The sequence below is a fragment of the Globicephala melas genome, chromosome 15, assembly GCF_963455315.2.
Source record: "Globicephala melas chromosome 15, mGloMel1.2, whole genome shotgun sequence".
NCBI classification, from domain to species: domain Eukaryota; kingdom Metazoa; phylum Chordata; class Mammalia; order Artiodactyla; family Delphinidae; genus Globicephala; species Globicephala melas.
Window position 1 is genome coordinate 65,563,306 of NC_083328.1, and position 20,997 is coordinate 65,584,302.

At 48.1% G+C, this 20,997-nt stretch overlaps 1 long non-coding RNA gene and 3 other non-coding genes across 8 annotated transcripts; all 4 read right to left on the minus strand.

The window, feature by feature from the left end:
- Window positions 1-124: 124 nt before the first annotated feature.
- Window positions 125-15,170, minus strand: LOC115839240 (uncharacterized). Of its 5 annotated transcripts, none has more exons than XR_009558979.1 (4): window positions 14,979-15,170; window positions 11,529-13,222; window positions 8,513-8,612; window positions 125-8,406 (listed from the first exon to the last, which is right to left on the minus strand). It is a non-coding gene; the product is annotated as an uncharacterized lncRNA (long non-coding RNA). The 5 variants fall into 5 exon arrangements; XR_009558977.2 differs by having other exon boundaries at window positions 11,529-13,371; XR_009558978.2 differs by lacking the exon at window positions 14,979-15,170 and adding an exon at window positions 9,724-9,909 and having other exon boundaries at window positions 135-8,406; window positions 11,529-14,964.
- Window positions 10,836-10,966, minus strand: LOC115839413 (small nucleolar RNA SNORA71). Its single transcript, XR_004034061.1, has one exon. It is a non-coding gene; the product is annotated as a small nucleolar RNA SNORA71 (small nucleolar RNA).
- On the minus strand, window positions 12,528-12,661 carry LOC115839410 (small nucleolar RNA SNORA71). The gene has a single exon (XR_004034059.2). It is a non-coding gene; the product is annotated as a small nucleolar RNA SNORA71 (small nucleolar RNA).
- LOC115839405 (small nucleolar RNA SNORA71) lies at window positions 13,820-13,953 on the minus strand. Its single transcript, XR_004034054.2, has one exon. It is a non-coding gene; the product is annotated as a small nucleolar RNA SNORA71 (small nucleolar RNA).
- Window positions 15,171-20,997: the final 5,827 nt, after the last annotated feature.

Sequence of the window (20,997 nt, forward strand, 5' to 3'; positions counted from 1 at the left end):
GGGCTTAGTTGCTCCGTGGCATGCGGGATCTTCCCAAACCAGAGCTTGAACCTGTGTCCCCTGTGTTGGCAGGCGGATTCTTAACCACTGTGCCACCAGGGAAGTTCCTCTATTTCTTTAATTTTGCATCTATATGAGATAATGAATGTTCACTAAACTTATTGTGATAATCATTTCATGACGTATGGAAGTCAAATCATTCAGCTGTACACTTTATTTATTTTTTTTCTTGCGGTACGCGGGCCTCTCACTGTTGTGGCCTCTACTGTTGCGGAGCACAGGCTCCGGACGTGCAGACTCAGCGGCCATGGATCACGGGCCCAGCCACTCCGCGGCATGTGGGATCTTCCCAGACCGGGGCACGAACCCGTGTCCCCTCCATCGGCAAGCGGACTCTCAACCACTGTGCCACCAGAGAAGCCCCGGCTGTACACTTTAAACTTATATAGTGCTGTATGTCAATTATACCTCAATAAAACTGGAAGGAAATTAATAATAATAAAACATACATACTACGCAAAGCAATCTACAGACTCAACGCAATTCCTATCAAAATTCCAATGGCATAATTCACAGAAATAGAACAAACAAGTCTAAAATTTATATGGAACCATAAAAAACTCCAAATAGCCAAAGCAATCTTGAGAAATAAGACCACAGCCAGAGGCATCACACATCCTGATTTCAAACTATATTACAAAGCTGTAGTTATCAAAACAGTGTGGTATTGGCATAAAATAAGAAACATAAATGAATGTAACAGAATAGAGAGCCCAGAAGTAAACCCACGTGTATAAGGTCAATTACTTTACAACATAGGAGCCAAGAATACACAATGAGTAAAGAACAGTCTCTTTAATAAATGGTGTTGGGAAAACTGGAAATATACATGCAAAAGAATTAAACTGGACCCCACTCTTACTCCATACACAAAAATTAACTCAAAATGGATTAAAAACTTGAATGTAAAACCTGAAACCAGAAATCTTCTAGAAGAAAACATAGATGGTAACCTTGACATCGGTCTTGGCACTGATTTTCTGGATTTGACATGAAAAGCAGAGGTAACAAAAGCGAAAATATGCAAGTGGGACTACATCAAACTAAAAAGCTTCTGCACAGTGAAGGAAACTGTAAACTAAATGAAAACGCAACCTACTGAATGGGACAAAATATCTGCAAATCATGTACCTGATAAGAGGTTAATAATCAAAATAGATAAAGAACTCATAAATTCAATGGAAAAAAAAACAATCTGATTTTTAAATAGGCAAAGGATCTAAATTGATGTTTTCCAAAAGAAGACATATAGATGGCCAACAGGTACAGGAAAAGATACTCAACATCACTAATCATCAGGGAAATGCAAATGAAAACCACAATGAGATATCACCTCACACCTGTTGGAATTGTTATCAAATAATATTTAATAATAGCTATTATCAAAAAGACAAGAAATAACAAGTTTCGGCTCGACATGGAGAAAAGGAAACCCTTGTGCATGCCCTGTTGGTGGGAATATAAATTGGTGCAGCCACTATGGAAAACAGCATGGAGTTTCCTCAAAAATTTAAAAATAGAACTACCATATGATTCAGCAATTTCACTTTTGGGTACTTATCCAAAGAAAACAAAACCACTAAATTGAAACGATATATGCACCATGTTCACTGCAATATTATTTATAAGATATAAAAACAACCTAAGTGTCCATCAAAGGGCGAATGGATAAAGGAAATGTGGTATATATATTCAGCTATAAAAAAGAAGGACACCTTGCCAGTTGTGACAACATGGATGGAGCTTGAGGGCATGATGATAAATGAAATAAGTCAGACAGAGAAAGACAAATACTGTATGATCTCACTTATCTGTGGAATCTAAAGAAAGAACAAGCTCATAGATACAGAGAACAGATCGGTGATTGCCAGAAGTGGCGGGCAGGGAATGGGCAAAATGGGTGAAGAGAGTCGAAAGGTACAAACTTCTAGTTATAAAATAGATAAGTCATGGGGATATAATGTACAGCATGGTAACCCTAGTTAATAATACTGCATTGCATTTTTTTTTCTGCATTGCATTTTTAAAAAGCAATTATTGTGTTGGCCAAAAAGTTCATTCGGGTTTTTGTATCATCTTACAGAAAGACCCAAACGAACTTTTTGGTCAACCCAATATCTCATACCATTTTCAGGAAGATGACTTAAGTTTCTTTTATGATGGTTGTCAGAGGCATTTTTAAGAAATAACCTAACTTAACTTTCACTTGTGTTCGTGAACTAAGCTGGATTTAGTTTTGCTTGTGTGCTTAAATGGTTTTGTCTGCTCAGGGAATTCTCAAGTCCAGTCTCCATTTTGTATTTAACACTTCTTTGAACCATTGTTTGTAATATGCAGTCCAATCTAAATTTAAATAATACAATGGCAATGAGACACATGGGGAAGTCTGCAGCGTCTGCAGTGGGGCTTCTGGGGAAGTTTTTCATTTCTAAGAAAGAGACACAAGGAAGAAACAGTGTTTCTGTTTTTCCTGTGGGTGCTGTCATGTCAGGATACACCAAAGCAAACTTGATACCCACCAGAGGATGGTAACACATGGCGATGAGCAGGTTCAAGAGAAACACAGGGAAGGAGAGCAAAACCAAAAGCACGCTGTGCCTGCAGCCCAACTTAACACTGCACCTCTTGTCATGACAGATGATAAATTTTCTTATTGCCCAAGCCAGAGGGCATCATGGATTTTGATTCCTTGCTGCCAAAATCCTGATACCCACCCTACTAAAATTTAAGGTCCACAGGGTAGCAGCTCTGCCTGTTTTGTTCATGGCTTTATCCCCAGCATCTAAAATACCACCCAGCACATGATAGATGCTCAATAAATCCTTGGTAAGGAATTAATGGATGAATTTGCTAAGTGGAAATAATGATATCCATTTGAGATAACAGACGTGAAAGTCCTTTGAGAAATGGAAAGCACCAGGCATAACAGCCCATTATTTACTATCACTGTTAACTGAAAAGAGCAGCAGCCACCATTCCCGACAGAGGGGTTGGCCTGAAGCTCTCTGGTCATGCTCAGCATCTACCGCTATCGCCCAGCACCTGCACGGTCCAGTGGGCCTCAAGTATCAGGCCCTCCCTCCCCACCTTCACAATTCTGCCTGAGCCAAAGACCATCTGTACCACTATGTACTATTTCATTAAGTCCGCTTTCCATTAGCACGCTCTTTAAACTCAGTTTCCTCCTAAACAATAACATTCATGAAACCACAGTTTTGACACCCTGGTTATATTTTTTCCTCAAATAGGCTAAAATAATTCTCTATCAAAACTTAAAATATGCATTCAGGAATCATCTAAAGTACATGTTGGCAAACATTTTCTATAAAGGACAGATAATATTTTCAGCATCATGGACTATATCTTCACAACTATTCGATTCTGCTGTTGTAGTGTGAAAGCAGCCATAGGCAATGGGTAAATTCATTAGTGTGACTGTGTCCCAATAACATTTTATTCTCAAAAAGAGATGGTGGGGACTTCCCTGGTGGCACAGAGGTTAAGAATCCGTCTGCCAATGCAAGGGATACAGGTTCGGACCCTGGTCTGGGAAGATCCCACATGCCGCGGAGCAACAAAGCCCCTGTGCCACAATTACTGAGCCTGTGCTCTAGAGCCCGCGAGCCACAGCTACTGAAGCCCACGCACCACAACTACGGAAGCCCGCGCGCCTAGACCCCGTTCTCCAAAAGAATTGAAAGTAGGAGCATAAATGGCTATTTGTACACTGATGTTCATAGCAGCATTATTCACAATAGCCAAAAGGTGGAAACCACACAAATGTCCATCAACAGATGAATGTATAAACAAGATGTGATAGATACAAACAATGGAATATTATTCAGTGAATACAACTGACATATGCTATGTGAGATTTTTGGCAAGGATGGTGAAAGATAATGAACCAACGCCAAACATTATCCTGGAATGCTTGGTTAGTTAGCAAAGAAAGTTACGATTTTTCCTGCAGATTACTGTATCCAATCTACTGCTCTAATCATGGGCTATTTGAAAAAAACTTATTATAAAAACTTTCCAGTCTCCTTGGCCCCTCCTTCTCTGTTTCTGCATCTTTTGGCAGCAATAGGTTCCCCAGTTTCTCATGGGTTTTCCTGACCAAGGTCATTGGACAACCCTGCCTACTTTCCTGGATTTTCAGGGTAGAAGCATGTCCCCTCCAACCACAAACGCCCACTTCACACACCCCACACACACACACACACACACACACACACACACACACACTCTTCTCCCACTGGCAGGAGGCATGTCTGCTGTTTTAATGTCAGCAGACATGTAGGTAGATTGACAAACAAGGCTGAGCCTGAGAACGGATCGTTGTCTGGAGGCTGGGAGTGACAGCTGACACACACTTATTTAAACGGATCAGCTGGTCCCCTTGCCTTCTGGACTTCTGCGTTAGCTAGGCCAGCACCACAAGCAGGCAAGTCTTCCTGAAGAAGTACAACACCTGCTGGGCCTCACGCCAGGGCCGGGCCCATCACAGGATACCCTAATAAGCATCATACCTGACAAGCTTAGAAAAAGAATCGATGATGCTTTGGATTATAGGTGACAGACACCCAGCTTGACTGGGTTTATGCAGAATAATAGACTTGATCGGAAAGTTCTTGTAAGCAAAAGCCAACATTGGCGGGAAGATTTTAAAGGCCTGACCAATGTTTCTCATGCATGTCCTGTCTACAACCAAATCCCGACAAAACTGCGGACAGTCTGAAGCCAGAGCCCAGGGTCCCTTCAACCTCCTCCAGATGGACTGCATTCAATTGTCCCTTAACAATGGGACATACGTTTTGGTCATTATATGTCTATTCAAGAAAGGATCAAAAATTCCTCTTGTGAGAAAGTCACAGCTTTAACAGTGACCAAAAAAGTTTATGTTGCAACAGGCAAATAAATCTGACTTTACTGTTCCCTTGTGGTCTTTTATCAGATGGGTTTTATCAGACTATTCAAGTTTTCTTTCTCTTTGAGGCAACTTTTTTGGATGTCTTCTAGAAATGTGCTCATTTTGTCAAAGTTAAAATTTTTTTTTTTGGCCGCGCCATGCAGCTTGCGGGATCTTAGTTCCCCGACCAGGGATTGAACCCTGGCCCCAGCAGTGAGAGCACAGAGTCCTCACCACTGGACCGCCAGGGAAGTCCCAAAGTTTAAATTTTTATACGTGAAAAGTAATCTGTATTTTTTTAATCCCAGTTCTGTCCTATGTCCTTTTCCCTTCCTGAAATTATTTTTCTTCATCAGTTTCATGACTTTTCAAAGAACCAACTCTTAGCCATGTTGATTGTTGTTGTATTTTTGCCCTCTGCTTTAGTTTCTGCTCTAATTTTTATTCTCATTACTTCTATTTTTTATTACTTATTAATAAAAATTATTCAGCCTTTCTTCTAATATAAGCACGTGAGGCACAAACTTCTTCAGAATTACTTTAGCTACATCTCACAAGTACTGGTATGTAGAAATTTTCATTATCATTCAGTTCTAAGTAGTTTCTAATTCCCCTCTGGTTTCATCTTTGACGAGTTATTTTTGAACATTTTAAATTTTCCAAATATATGGATTTTTCCAAACCCATTTTTGTTGTTATCGTCCTTAATTATACTGTAGTATGATACAAATAATCTGTATAACTGATTCTTTGGTATTTGTGACTTGTTTTGTAACCTGGAACATAAAAAGTATTTGTAAATGTAGGTGCTTGAGAAAAGCATATATCCTCTAATTTGGGGGTATATGTTTCTAGATATTTATTAACCATTGCATTATACATATCTTAAGTTGTAAAAGGAGGGGAACAATTTTTGCTTTCCTGGAAACTTCAGCATTACAGGCTATACCCTGAAAGCCTCAAGGCCGAAAAAAGACAAAAAAAAATTGAAGAGGAAACTTCAATAAATAATAATAGCTATCAGTTATTGAACACTTTCTGAAGCCACACCCTACACAGGCTTCCACATACAAGTCTGTTTAATCCTTACCTCACCATATTCCTGTGGAGGTGTGGTTCTCATTTCACAAGGGGAAACGGAGGTCAGGTGATGGAAACCCACATTATGTCACCCTGCTGGGTTAGACCCCAGGTCTGTGACTCGGAAGCCAGTGCTCTCACACCCCCTCCGGGCTGATGCCCCCAATTTACCCAATCCCCCCCCATAATCACAGGAATGCAGCGCCAGGCACAGCAGCCCTCTTTGGACTCCTCAAATGACAGCCTTTCTGTAAAGGTGTCCCAGCAACTCCTTTCATGGAACTCAACGCCTTGTTTTCTAGACTGGCGCTGTCTGAACTTCCTGCAGTGACGGGAATATTCTATGTATCTGCACTGTCCAACCCCGCAGCTACTTGTGGCTACTGAGCACTTGAAATGTGGCTGATAAAACTGAAGACCTGAATTTTAAGTTTTATTAAAAGAGCCACAAGTGTCTGGTGGCTTGCCATAATGGACAGCAGTTCTAAGCAAGCTCCAGGAGGCACCCTGTTTTGTTTAAAGCTGCATCCCCAACACCTACAGTGCCCAGCACTGCACGTCCTGTAATGTTTGGTGTGTGGAGACATTATCTATATATTTATTGGTGACCCCTTTTAGGGCACAAACTGTCTTATTCACCATTGTACCCCTATGTCTAGTATGATGTCTGGTTAATCTCCCACCAGCTGCTCCAGTGAGGCCTAGTTTCCCAGCCAAGGTTTGTGCCTTACTGACCCTAAGCCTGGTTCCTGGGTCACCCTGGATGAATGCTCTCCTCAGATCTCCTCAGGCCCTACAGACCTGGGATGGCTCGTGCTTCACACACTGCGGTAGAACAGGGCTAGCATGATGACCAGTGCCCGGGGTCCCCAGGAACACTTGTTCAGGACTGGCCTGTGTCCCGCTGCTGCTGTTCCTGCATGGCAGCAAACATCACGCTCAGTCACAGCTAGCTCCAGTGGACCCAGACTCCTTCTCTTGGCATCTTTCCAGGCAGCTACAACCAGCTGAATAAAGGTGGCAAACAGAAGTCAGAGGACAGTCCTCGGAGTGAGACAGAAAAAGGACTGCCCACTTCTGGAAGCGTCTACCAGGAACTGGCTAGCAGGGCAGAACGTTTCAGCCATGAAGAATGGCTAGCAGGGCAGAACGTTTCAGCGATGAAGAATGGTTAGCAGGGCAGAACATTTCAGCCATGAAGAATGGCTAGCAGGGCAGAATATTTCAGCCATGAAGAATGCCTGCCCCTGCACAGACCTTCAGGGTGTCAAAGCCACCGGGCAGGCCTGACAGCCTGAATCCTGCCTCAGCTTAGCCAAGGTGGTTTCAATTCCAAATGCAGAAACTGGACAATTAAGTAGAGCCTTTCATCACAGCCTTTGGGACATACTTCCTCATGTAGATGCCTCCATCTATAAAATGGAGATTAAAAAGTTCACATACGTGTCCTCAGTGCAACTGTTGATTTTACCCCAATTATCTCCAAAAGACTGAGTCCACCAATGGCAGCTCCACGTTCACCATTCTCACCTTTACTCAGTAACCTGTCCTCTCAAGTTGACACCATGTATTTTACACCCAGATAAGTTGACCAACTTGTTCCAGTTTGGCCAGGACTTTCCTGGTTTTGGCAATAAAAGTCCCATGTCTGAGAAAGCCCTCAATTCCAGGCAAACTAGGCCAGTTGGTCACACAAGCAGGTACGTACTCATTAGCCAGGCACCCACAGCTTCCCCAAGACATCAGCACCTGTCTCACTCCGGTCCCCATCACCCTTCCCAAGCCCTGGCCTGCCTGTTCCTCGATGCCCTCAACTCTCACAGGTCCTAACCTGAGCCAACCACCAGCGTTTGTTCACGCCCGTCCTAACAGAACACCTCAAACAACAGCCCACGTGCCAAGCCTCAGGAGCAGGACGGAAAGGCTCAGAGTGGAAACAGGATTTGGCCTGTGACCCACTTTCTCCCTGCCCAGCCTCGCTGGCACGTGGCTTGTTACTGACTTAAAACGCAGGTGGGGCGGGTGCATAAGGTTTACTGAATGGATGGGTGGAGAGAAAAGTGATGATGATGAGCAGCTGCCAGCTCAAGAGAAAAACTCTTGGTCGCTGAAGTCACGCAGGCATGGCAGAGGGACGGGGAAAGGCCTTCCCTGTCCATGGCGCCCAAGGGCACTGCTGTCGGGACTCAGAGCCAGCTGAAGGGGGCCCCAAGCCCCCAGTCCCAGCGCTTTGCCCTGATTTCTCGTGCTGAGTGAACAGTTCTCCCATGACACTCTGAGCAGGCGGCGGGGAGCTCTTCATGTGTGGACTGCACTCTCCACTCTCTGCCCCGCTGGTGTCCACGAACAAAAGGAATCTACAAGAAAAGACAGACGAGACCAACGGTTGGGAGTTCCCATTTGCATAAACTCAAACCAGCCAACCCTCTGGCGGTGGATTCCCAGCCCGTGGCATTAACTCACCTTGGGGAGAAATACCAGCAATGCCAGATCCCAAGTCACCCCAAAGTCACTGACTCATGGCCTTGGGACTTCCTTAACGATCTCCAGATCGAACGCTGACCTAGGAGGGAGAAGAACCATACAAGCATTTAATCTGCAGCACCATCTTCTCCCCAAGTAACATCACTGAGAGGGTCCCAATAGACTAGGCCCTACTAGGTATCACCAGAATAGGACTTCCCTGGTGGTCCAGAGGCTAAGACTCCACGCTCCCCAATGCAGAGGGCCCGGGTTCGATCCCTGGTCAGGGAACTAGATCCCACATGCCGCCAACTAAGACCCAGCACAGCCAAATAAATAAATATTAAAACAAACAAACAAAAAATACTGACCGAATATCACCAGAATAGATGGGATAATAAAGGAAAACACCTCAAAGGTTCGGTTTTTAGAATAAACAATTTTCTTTCAAACAGTTCCCAATAAAGGCAACTGGCCAGATACACCAGAGCTCAGTCTGATCTCACTGTCAGAGACTTTGACACCAAGTTCCCGCTGCATCTTGATCAAAGGATGGACCATTGTCCTCAGCAGTTCTCCCACCACTGTCATTACTTCTCTGCCCAGTCCATCCCAAGGCCCCAGCAGCTGTCATCCTATTCTGCAAAGACCCACTTAATATGCCCACCCAAGAAAGGCAAATGAAAGAGAAACTTCCAGAAAGACTCATTAGGTGCCCAGATGGGTGAAAATCAAGACTGCCAGGCCCATTTGAAGGAATAATGAGAAAATATCATTAATGCTTGAGGACACTACACAAGTGACCCACAACTCAACGTGTGGGACTTTGCACCCAGAGGTTTAAAGTGCCAGGTCTGGGATGGGGGGGGACGGGGGGTAGATAAAGTCTTTTCAAAATGGTCACCACCAGCCATTAAATGCTCCAGGCTGGCTGAGGAGCCCCAGGACCAGGGACTAGGCTGTGGGACAGGACAAGCCTCTGATGCAAAGGGGCAGAGGGCAGGTTTGAAAGACAAGGGAAGTCTCAGATTTGTTAGACGGCTACTGAGGACCAGGTGGTTCACAAGTATTAGTCTCACTACCTTCACATCATCATGAGATGAGAACAAAAACATCTGGCAAAACAGGATCAAACAGGAGAAACTCGAATGTAGGTGGAAGAAAAGGAGCCCTCAGGCCAAAAGTGGGGGGTGAGTGGGACCTGACCTCACCTGTTGTCTGGGAGCCAGACATGCCTCTTGGGAGCACCACGTTGCCCCTGCAGAGTCTACTAAGTGAAGGCGCCGGGGCAGAGTTGCGGCCTCCACCCAACACATCTGCAGCGCAGAAAGGCAGAAGGGCAGCCCCCTGCTGACGGCTGACTACACGGCGGGAGAGTCCTCCTGCCGCACCACATCCTAACATGAACCAGAAAGCAAGCCTTGAGTCTACAGACACAGACTCACAGATCCACAGGCCTGGAATTTCTTCTCTAGTGAACACCTGGGGTCACCCTTTTTAAAAGAGAACCCACCAAAGCACAGACTAAAAGCAGGGGCGACAAAGAGGTTGGTGAGTCAAAGCACTCTTCTCTCTTCAGTGACTGACAAGAGAACTCCTCGGGCTTCTGGCAGACCATGACAAATGGAAGCTTTCTGAATGATTCAGAATTGGTAGAACCCCTCTTTGCTCCTACATCTGGCCCACCTTTATTTTTCTTTCGACACTACTGGCTGCTCCTGGAGAAGCAATACACATTGTGCTCAAGAAACAGTAAAGGGGGGCTCCCCTGGTGGCGCAGTGGTTGAGAGTCCGCCTGCCGATGCAGGGGACACGGGATCGTGCCCCGGTCCGGGAAGATCCCACATGCCGCGGAGCGGCTGAGCCCGTGAGCCATGGCCGCTGGGCCTGCGCATCCGGAGCCTGTGCTCCGCAACGGGAAGAGGCCACAACAGTGAGAGGCCCGCGTACCGCAAAAAAAAGAAAAAAAATAAACAGTAAAGGGAAAAAACCCAAAAGAGTAAAGGAGCAAAGTCAACACACAAACAAGCATGTCGGTCATGGGCTGCCTTGAATAATGTATTATGGGTTGTCCTCTATTCCTGTTAAGTTCATAGAGCAGAACCCACGATTTACAGTTCTCCCATGTGCCCTTCAGCATTATCTGAACTTATTCCAGTGTGAGGTCCAAATACAAATGTATGGACTGGTTTCTGTCCGGAGGCTCCTTTACTTCAAAGACAAAGTGAACCTCCACAAGTCCGGGGCCCAGCCCGGTCACCATATCACATGTGGGCCGGCAAAGGCCCGCGTGCTGAAGGAAATGGCAGGACCAAAAAGCTAGTGTGTGAAAGCTCCAGGGTTTGGAGGGGACAACTGGGCCCTCCAAACACGGGGAAAGGCTTCCAGTGACTCCTGTCCCTGCACTATTGGTGACCAGGGCACGGGCAGCCCATGATCACTTTCGATGCAGGAACAGAAAAGGGCAGAAAGAGCCAGGAAGGATGGGAGGCTGGAGCAGGGGCCTGGGTCAGGGAGAGCAGCCCAGCCTAGCCGAGTCCCAGCAGTTTCTGTCATGTCCTGCCAAGACCCCACAAAACCTCTCTGCCAGCGGGAGTCAACACACTTCCAGCATAAAAAACTGCAAATGCTTTCGGGCTGAAAAGATCAGGATCATGTGATCATGGCAACACCATGAAAAATTTTTTAGAACTTTTGCTGCTATCCCAGCTTTGCTCTTCAGATGAAGATGTGGAGTCTGAGATGGGGTCACAGCACTAGACAGGTTGAGAGGCGGGAGCGGTCTCCATCACAACGGTACTTGCACTGACACCCCAGGGCTCGGAAGGGAGATGCCCCGGGGAGCCCTTCACCCAAGCAGGTTTCTAGGGCCCTCCCCTAGGCATGTGGGGGACTGCCCCACAGCAGGATGCTACTGTCACCACACTTCCCCTTACACGATCACCCAAGCCCCAGAAAACACACACGTGACTTTACAAAAAACACAACATTCCAGAGAAAGGTCCAAAAGCCTTACCTGGGGCCCCGGGGCCTAGAGCCTGGCTGACACGAAGATGACGCCTCCTGTGGAGCCTCTGTGCACACAGACCCAGCTGCAAAGGGAAATTGGTGAACGGGCACTCACAGCAGGCCCTGGGGGACGCACAGAACACTTGGCACAGCAGCTGGCAGTCTCTAGCACCTATGAAGGCAGGCTGTTACTGCAGTACCTGAACGGCCACACCACGGTATCAGGAACAAGGACGATTTAACCCTAGGAGGGGGTCTGCAGGTCATCTCTGACAGGAATAATACCTACGTTACCCTATGTGCCAACTGTGATCAATTTGCTGCTAACCAGTCTGCAGGCTGTGGCTGCCTGGCAATGACTAGAATGGACCGGAACGGGTAACAGGTGGGGGGAGGGCCCCGTGCCTGCTACGTAGTATAAGGGCGACTTACAGATGCATCCTCAACTATACTGGGCTTTGTCCAGGTTGGTCACTAGAAAAACACCCACAGCGGACCACGGGCCCTGCTCATGACCAGTAAGTCTACCTAGATTATAGTAAGTCTACCTTTCATTACAGAAACAATTCCAGTGGAGAAAAGGAGGCTGACCCGGCAGGCTGGCTTGCTGGAGGGCTTGGTTCCCTGACACTCTGCAATGGGAGGAGCCCTGTCACCTCACAACAGATGGGTCATCTCCACCTCTTTGGGGTTTTTTTTTGGTCCAGGTGCTGTGCATCAGGCACCAGACGCAACGCAAAACAAGGAGGCGCTGCCCTCAAGATTACAGCATAAGGGGCCCGATCAGCAAATCAACACTTTCTAGGCGATCAGCGCTGAGGGGCGGGGCTGAGGATGTGGGATGAGGAAGGGGTGCGATGGGGAATCAGAGAAAACGTCCAGAGGGGAGCCCTCCACTGCCAGCCCGTGAACTGCTAAGGCAGGGCCCTGCTCGGGAAAAGGGGCACTCAGCGAGCACACAGCGCCAGGGACCAGGAAGCAACGCAAATCAGTGGGAAGAAAGACATGTACGAAAGCTCCAGAGTTTGCAAGGGACAGGACTGAACCCTCCAAACACGGGGAAAGGCTTTCAGCAACTTCTCTCCCTGCACTATCAATGACCAGGGCACGGGCAGCCCACGATCACTTCCGAATGCAGGGGCAGAAAAGGGCAGTGAGGCAGCGGAGAAGGGAGGCCACTGCCAGCATCCTGGGAAACGGCCTGGCCTAGCAACAGACCAGCAGACAGGTCACTGACCAGACTTCCAGCCTAAGATGACAGAACCACCCGATTATTCACCAGTCCCTGCCAAGAGCTGAAGAGAAGACTCATGGCAGAAACACTGAGAACTCTTAGGTCCTGAAGGAATGTGTGTAAGTGGCACCAGGATTGAACACCTGACAGAATTCTCGCTCAGGCTCACAGAAGAGCACTTGGCTGGTCACTGGATGTGAATCTCTGTCCTCTCAACATCACAGCAGCCTCCATCCAGGCTCTCAGGAGCAGAAGGGGGCCCAAGCCTCCACTGCACCCTCACTCTCCACACCTCAGCACCTGACATCTCTGGCCTCACAGCCTGCACACAACTCAAGTACTAGAGAACGGGCGGGACACCACTTACCTGGGACTCAGTCCCGGCTCTCCCTGACGACACGTCTCATGCAACAGCAGCCATGTGACACTCCCGCAGGGGACAAGAAGCCATCACGTGATCTGCCCAACTGGCAGGAAACCATTATGCTCATCGACAGGAAAACACGGTGTGTGTGTTGGGGGGATTCGGGTCTTAGGCAATGAACGCACTACAGCCTGACTCTCTCCATCCTCGGACTGCCTCATGCTTGGTCACTGCTAGTCACTGAAGGCTGTCCTGTATGGAAGGGACAAGTATGGGTCCCCTGAACATGGGGAAAGTCTTGCAACTTTTCCTTGGCCCATATTACCAATGACCAGGACACGGGCAGCCTGTAACCACTTCAAATCCAGAGGCAGAAAAGAACACAGGGCTGCTGAGACTGGAGACCAGGGTCAGAAGACCACAGCTGTGGCAAGACCCACTCCCATTCTCCTTTTTTAAAGCCTCAGAAAAACCAGCACCAAGCCAGGCAGAGGGCACTCAACAGACATCAGGTGCCAGGAGACATCGAAAGAGGCGCTGGGGGGAATTCCCTGGAGGTCCAGTGGTTAGGACTCCGTGCGCTTTCACTGCCACGGCCTTGATTCAATTCCTGGTCGGGGAACTAAGATCTGGCAAGCCGTGCGGTGTGCAGTAATTATTAAAATAGTAAAATAATAGAAAGGCGGCGGGAGGACGGCCGAGTGGGACAGCTCCAGAGTTGGGAAGGGACAGGAGTGAACCCTCCAAACACGGGGAAACGCTTTCAGTAACTCCTCTGCCGGCACTACCAGGGACCAGGGCACGGGCAGCCCATGATCACTTCCGAATGCAGGGGCAACAAAGGGCAGAAGAAGAGCCAGGCACAGGAGCCCGTGTCAGCAGCCGGCTCTCCGCCCAGGCAGGGGAAAGCTGCCCAGCCAAGCCCGGGACCCCAACACTATCCTCACTTCATGGAAAGACTCCATCTCCCCTCATCAACAGAGGCCACAGGAAGACCAACTTCTCGTAAAAATGCCTCAAGTACTCCTCCACCCACAAAATACCAACTAAGTACCTACTAACCACTTGCCAGGCACTGGGGGTTCAGACACAGACCAGGCCTCTGCCCTCCCGACTGCTTGCTGTTTCCCCCCTGGAAGGAAAGGAAAGCTCAGGAGAATGGAGTAACTCACCCGAGGTTCCACGGCTAACGAGGGGCTGCGTCAGCATCTGAACTCAGGCCTTTCTGGCCCCCAAACCCAGCCCCACTCTCCTGCACAAGGCTTTGCAACACAGTTCCCAGAACCCCCCTCAGCCCAGGGCCCACCCCCTCTGCCGCATGGCAGGAAGGCCACGGCCCCCAGTTCAAGGCCCTCAGGAGCAGCACTTGCCCAAAGGGGCTGGGGCGCCCTCACTTTAAAACTCAAACACCCGTTTGGAAAATGGAGGTTTCAACACTTTCCCTTAAAGCTTATTAGGCGGAAATGGGCTAACGCTCACCAGAGTATTTGACCGGTAACCGACGAACGGCTTTGGGACCTGAAACGCTAGAGTCGGAGGTGATGGGCAGTGAATCAGGGGTTCTGGCGCCCCTCGGGCCAGGTTCACACGGGCTCTGCACGACCCCCTGCGGGACCTCGGGCCCACGCGTCACCCGACCTGTCTCTCGACATCAGCGGGCACAAGTCTCCCCACGGGGCGGGTGAGGCTCCGAACCGGCGCCGGCCGGTGGCGCGGTGACCCGAGGCCTCTTTGTCGAAGACACGAGGGCCGAGAAGTCGACATGTGGCCCTCCCCGCCCCCTCGGGCCTCAGTTTCCCCTTAGGGTGGGGGGAGGGGCGGAGCAGACCACGTGCCCAGCGCTCCCCTCAGTAACGCACCCGGGTCGCCGTGAGAGATGGCGCGGGACAGAGGAGGAAGCACTGCAGCCAGTGCGGGAAGGTGCGGATGTCCGCGGATGGTGGGAGACGGCGTGGATCCAAGAGAAACAGAAGCCACCAGAACCGGGAACCTCCTCCACCCGCTCTGCGGCGGCGGAACTGCAGCAGAGACGAGGCCTGCGGCGTCGCCGGGAGCGGATCCCTCGCTCGTGGTCCTGCAGCGACCTCTGGTGGATCGGAGCCGGAGTTCTGCGTCAGGATGACTTGGTAATTTCCAGAAGCAGTCTGAAATTTTGAAAATAACATTCCCTCACCTGTTTTGCTTTTCTGCGTGTGTTCTGTTTGTTGTCACTGATTTGTCATTAATTTGTAGGAATGGTGACTTCCACATGAGGAGCTTTAATTAGCAAAAGGTCTTTCTTTTTTATTTTTAATATCCAAGTATAGTTGATTAATAATGTGTTAGCTTCAGGTGTACAGCGGAGTGATTCAGTTATAGAGTTACATACATATATATTCTTTTTCAAATTCTTTTCCCATTTAGGTTATTACAGAGTATTGAGCAGAGTTACCCCTGCTATACAGTAGGTCCTTGTTGGTTATCCATTCTAAATATAGCTGTGTGTACATGTCAATCCCAATCTCCCAATCTATACCTCCCCTGCCACCCTTTCCTGCTGGTAATCATAAATTCGTTCTCTAAGTCTGTGAGTGTGTTTCTGTTTTGTAAAAAAGTTTGTTTGATCATTTTTTTAAGATTCCACATGTAAGCAATATCCTATGATATTTGTCTTTGTCTGATACTTCGCTCAGTATGACAATCTCCAGGTCCATCCATGTTGCTGCAAGTGGCATTATTTCATTCTTTTTAATGGCTGAGTAGTATTCCATTGTATATCTGTACCACATCTTCTTTATCCATTCATCTGTTGATGGATATTTAGGTTGAAGAACTCATGTATTGTGTGGACAATAGGCATCTTGTCCGATTGACCATTGTATTGAGTTTAGTGGCTGGCACAGTTGAACAAATGAATGAATTCTGGCCGTATAGTTATTTGGACACATCACCAGACTAAAATATTGTTCAGATGACCTGAAACTGGATCATGAGGGTGACAAGGAGATAAGCCTACAGAGGCGGGCAGGTGCTTTGCTAAAATGCCATCCTAAAAGTAAAAGCAGTCTTGAATCAGAGGGACGTGATCAAATTTGCATTTTGGGGACCTGGTCAGATTTGCATTGTGCCAGAGAAGACAGACAGAGGTCGCATACTCCCGATGGCACTGCAGAGAGGCTTGAGGGGGGGCTCACGGCCCCTAATCCCACAAGCACTACACTGCCTGCATCCTAGGCCGGGTGTCTCTCTCAGACCTGAGGCAACCCCGCCACTAACTTGGTCCACATTCTGAAGTGCAAACAGCCCACGCTTGTGTCCGAGCAAGCGTCTCCCCACTTCAGATTCCTGGCGCTTCACTAAGTCAGCACAATGTGGAAATCCAGGCCTGACCGATGCGGCGGAGAAGGAAATGGGATGGGGGGGCCTCTGAGGGTGAGAACACTCCATCTTCTGTACCTGAGAGGAGGCTGTGGGATTCTAACACTGTGAGAACATTGGGGATCTCCATGATGAGGAGGGGCCATGGGATGCTGTGGCTGGAAGGATACTGGACAAAGGGGTCAGGTGTGCACACAGCCCCAGTGTCCTCTGCTGCCTCCTACTCTTGCCCTTACTCTCCCTGTGGCTTTGGCTAAGTGACCTAACTTTGCCCAGCCTTAGTTTTCCTTTTCTGGTAATGGGCAGAGTCTTAGTCCCCCCTCCCCCAACAGTGCTGCTGTGAGAGTTAAGTGAAACAATGCACACCGAGAACACAGCACAGAGCAGATGGCCAAGCGCGGTAGTTGCTATACTTTGGTATTTCTGAGAAAGCCCAGGGCTTCTGTCACTGTGAGGACACCGTGAGATTATTTATGAGGCAGAGAGAGTGTGCTGTATTTGAAGAGCCTAAGGCAGCACTCTCCAGTAGAAACATAATGCCGGCCGGCCGCATGTGTCATTTTAAACCTTCCAGGAGCCACATTAAAAAGGTACCAAATGTACAGAACATATAAACAACAAGGTCCTACTGCACAGCACAGCGAACTATATTCAATATCCTAGGATAAACCATAATGGAAAAGACTATAAAAAACAATGTATATATGTGCATAACTGATTCACTTTGCTGTACAGCAGAAATTAACACAACATTGTAAATCAATTCTACTGCAATAAAAATAAATTAATTAAAGATAAAAAATTTAGGGACTTCCCTGGCAATCCAGTGGTTAAGACTCCATGCTTCCACTGCAGGGGGCACAAGTTCCATCCCTGGCTAGGGAACTAAGATCCCACATGCCACATGAGGTATGGCCAAAAATTTTTTTAAAAATTTAAAAAAATAAATAAATAAGGCTTCCCTGGTGGCGCAGTGGTTGAGAGTCCGCCTGCCAACGCAGGGGACATGGGTTCATGCCCCGATCTGGGAAGATCCCACATGCCGCGGAGTGGCTGGGCCCGTGAGCCATGGCCGCTGAGCCTACGCGTCTGGAGCCTGTGCTCCGCAACGGGAGAGGCCACAACACTGAGAGGCCCGCGTACCGCAAAAAAAAAATAAAAATAAATTAAAAAAAAATAAAAAGGTACCCAAAAAGGTGAAATTAATTTTAATAGTATATTTTATTTAACCCAAGATAACCAAAATATTACATTTCAGTGTGTAATCAATATTTTTAACTTATTAATAAGATATTTATGATTTCTTTTCCTTTGTTCAAAGTCTTTGGACTCAGTGCTTGTTTTATACTGACAGTGCATTGCAGTTGGGACTGGCTACATTTCCAGTGCTCTGTGCCACATGTGGCTGCATGTGCCTGGTGGCTGCTGTATATCAGAACACGTCTAAGGCCATCTGGCTTTGATCAGCTCTTCAGAGCCAGAAGAGAAAAGCAGCAAGCAGGAGGCTGAGAGCATGTCCCTGCCACAGGCCCCCACCACCCATGAGCCTGGAACATCCTAGGAGAGTCTGGGCCTCCTGCAACACTCAGGTTGGGAGCCTCGTTGTTCTGAGCTGGAGATTAAGGGAAAGGTGCCTTCTAAAAGCTGGGAAGGGGCAGAGCCACAATTCCAACCTAGATGATCTCCTGTACCCTGTGCACCCATGATGCTAGGGAGGGGATCTAGGCTGGTTCATTTCTGCATCCCCAGTGCCTAGAGAAGGCTGGGCATCTAAGAGGCATGGTTGATGTTTGCTGTTAGTGTAACAGGACATTAAAATGGACATTTCAGCCCAAGCACCAAGGAGGCACCAAGATAGTGGAATGAACAGTGGAACAACAACAAGTCACAGTTGTGGTAGGTAAAAGGTGGTTCAGTCTTGGCAGGTTTTGAAGGTTCCACCTGCTATCATGGCAGCGGCCTTCTAAAGAAGACATTGGACCAGGTGCAGAATTTAGGAAGAAAATAACTGGAAAATGGTTACTTGTGACTCAATTCTCTCTTCTAATTTGAGGGTCTTAACAGTACAGTGTTAGACATGAAAAAGAGAGGGAATTATGGACTCTGTGTCTTAAAATATTCCCCCCACCTTGCCCCCAAGAGGGAGAGTAGGAGGAATTTCCCCTTTCTCTGGAGATCCTCATACCAGGAGCTTCAGCAGGAACACATGGGAGCTTGATAAGTGTCACCTGGAATTGGGGAGCACAGGTGACCCGTGCCCAACCCGCTCCTCAGTCAAAAGTTCATTGTCGGGCTTCCCTGGTGGCGCAGTGGTTGAGAGTCCGCCTACCGATGCAGGGGACGCGGGTTCGTGCCCCGGTTCGGGAAGATCCCACATGCCGCGGAGCGGCTGGGCCCGTGAGCCATGGCCGCTGAGCCTGCGCGTCCGGAGCCTGTGCTCCGCAACGGGAGAGGCCACAACACTGAGAGGCCCGCGTACCGCAAAAAAAAAAAAAAAAAAAAAAAAAAAAAGTTTCATTGTCTCCTTCAACAAGTGTAAAATCTGGGATAGGACTGTCCACCTGCTGTCCAAGAGGTTCTGCCCTACAGGGAGCCTGCTAGGGGGAGGGGACCCCAAGAAGAGGGCCTGTTCACATCACCGGGGGTACAGTCAAAGGGCACCAGGAGGGGGGTCTCTGAAGAACCCCTGAAACAGAGGCTGAGGGAGAATGCTCAGCATTAATTTCATGACCAGCCTGGAGAGAAATGTTCCCCCATCTCACTCGTCATTCCATCTGATCCTGATCCTGGAGGTACTGGGAGTGGGGGTGGGCTGGGGAGAGTGAGCAGAAACCTGGTGAAGAGAAACACATTTGGATAAGTAAGGGGAGAAGGTTCCCATCCCCTCCCAGCAGACAGCAACCCACCCTGTGCTTGGCGCCAGTTGGTGGAGAGCAGAGAAGTCTGACCTATCAATGATCATTGAAAACACGATTGATACATGAGACAGACATTTAAAATAATTGAATGAAAACTATGTTCCCCATTTTTAGTAATACAAGACTTGTTACTTAAGAATGATCAGAAGACTGATGACGACTGCCTGATATTTTTCTAGGGGCAGTGAAAAGATACTTCCACTTAGAAAGTTTAAAGAGACAGGCAAAAAAAAATGTTTTTATGATGACATACCAGAAGTCCCTCTTTCAACATACTGGTCACACTTATAAAGGATTGGGCTGTGGCTGGGAGGTCAGCATTCCATCATCTTGGAGTTTGTGACCTCACAGTGGCTGAGAGATTCCTGGAGCCTGGAGATGGGCGGGATGGGGAGATGGGGTCTCGACTGGCTGGACAGATTGTCCGAAGGAGGTGATGCCCAGGGTCTAGGCTGGAAGCCAGCAGCTGGCCCGGTGAGCCCTGCAGGATCTCCAAGCCCTGTCCCTGCACTAAGAATGATCAGCATGCTGGCGGTCTTGCTTATTCTGTTCATCTTCCTCCTTGCCGTCTTACTGATTATCTGTTACTGCATCTTTCGGGAGGAATAGGCTTGGGCTCCTGCAGGCTGGGACTGAGGTCCATTGGTAGCTTTGGCCAGTCCAGCCACCCAGGGCCTCTGCTGCCCCATGGCCTGGGTCTGGGCCTGTTTGGGAGCCTCCAGCAGCCCCCAGGCCCTCACTGGATGCTCAGACACACTGAGGTGAGACAGAGGGTCTCCCCACCAGGGTCAGTTCCCACCGAGGTGTCAGCATCCCCTCCTCCCTGTGTCCCCTCGCTGGTCCTCTGACCCCCACAGCCTCTTTGTCACTAGTTCTGCTTCTGCTTCATTTTTGTCCTGGGCTGAAGGCCCCTGGTTCCGGAGAGGGGGGTCAATGTTGGCTCAGTGAAAGTCTAAATGGCTCAGGCCTCTGCCATGCAGACAGACAGGAGAAGAGGTGGCCCGTTCCCTTCCCAAACAGGCAGGGCTGGGCCCTGGGGGACCGGAGTCCAAGCAAAAGACTGATAACCTTGGCCGGTGACATCAGACTTTCCTTCTATCTGCAGTGGACAATCCTTGAAAACAACCTTCTTGACTAATGAATCTGGATGGCCTTAGCTAATTAACTTGGGTTTCCCTGAACAACAACTTTGGACCTCCTTTGCTAACTAAATAACTGAGATGTTTGTGGCTAATTATACGTAAGCTTTCCTGGCTTGAGAATCATGAACTTTCTTGCCTGAATACCTGGGCCTTCCGGGGTAACAATATTTGACTTTGGGTCAGTATCTCTCACCATGCTAGCAGACTATATCAATTCTTTACTCTTAAGACCTTGGGTTGTCCTGGCCAAGGGCAGCAGACATCCCTGACTACTTTTCTGGGACTTCTAGAATAAAAATAGAAGAATTCTTCTATGATTTCACCATTACATGTGATATTGACTGATGGTTTATGATGTATATTCTTTTTTTAGAATTCTAAGACTCAAAGTTATGAATGAATAGTAATTTTTATCAAATTATGATAATCATGATGATGATGGCGACAGCTAGAATGTATTA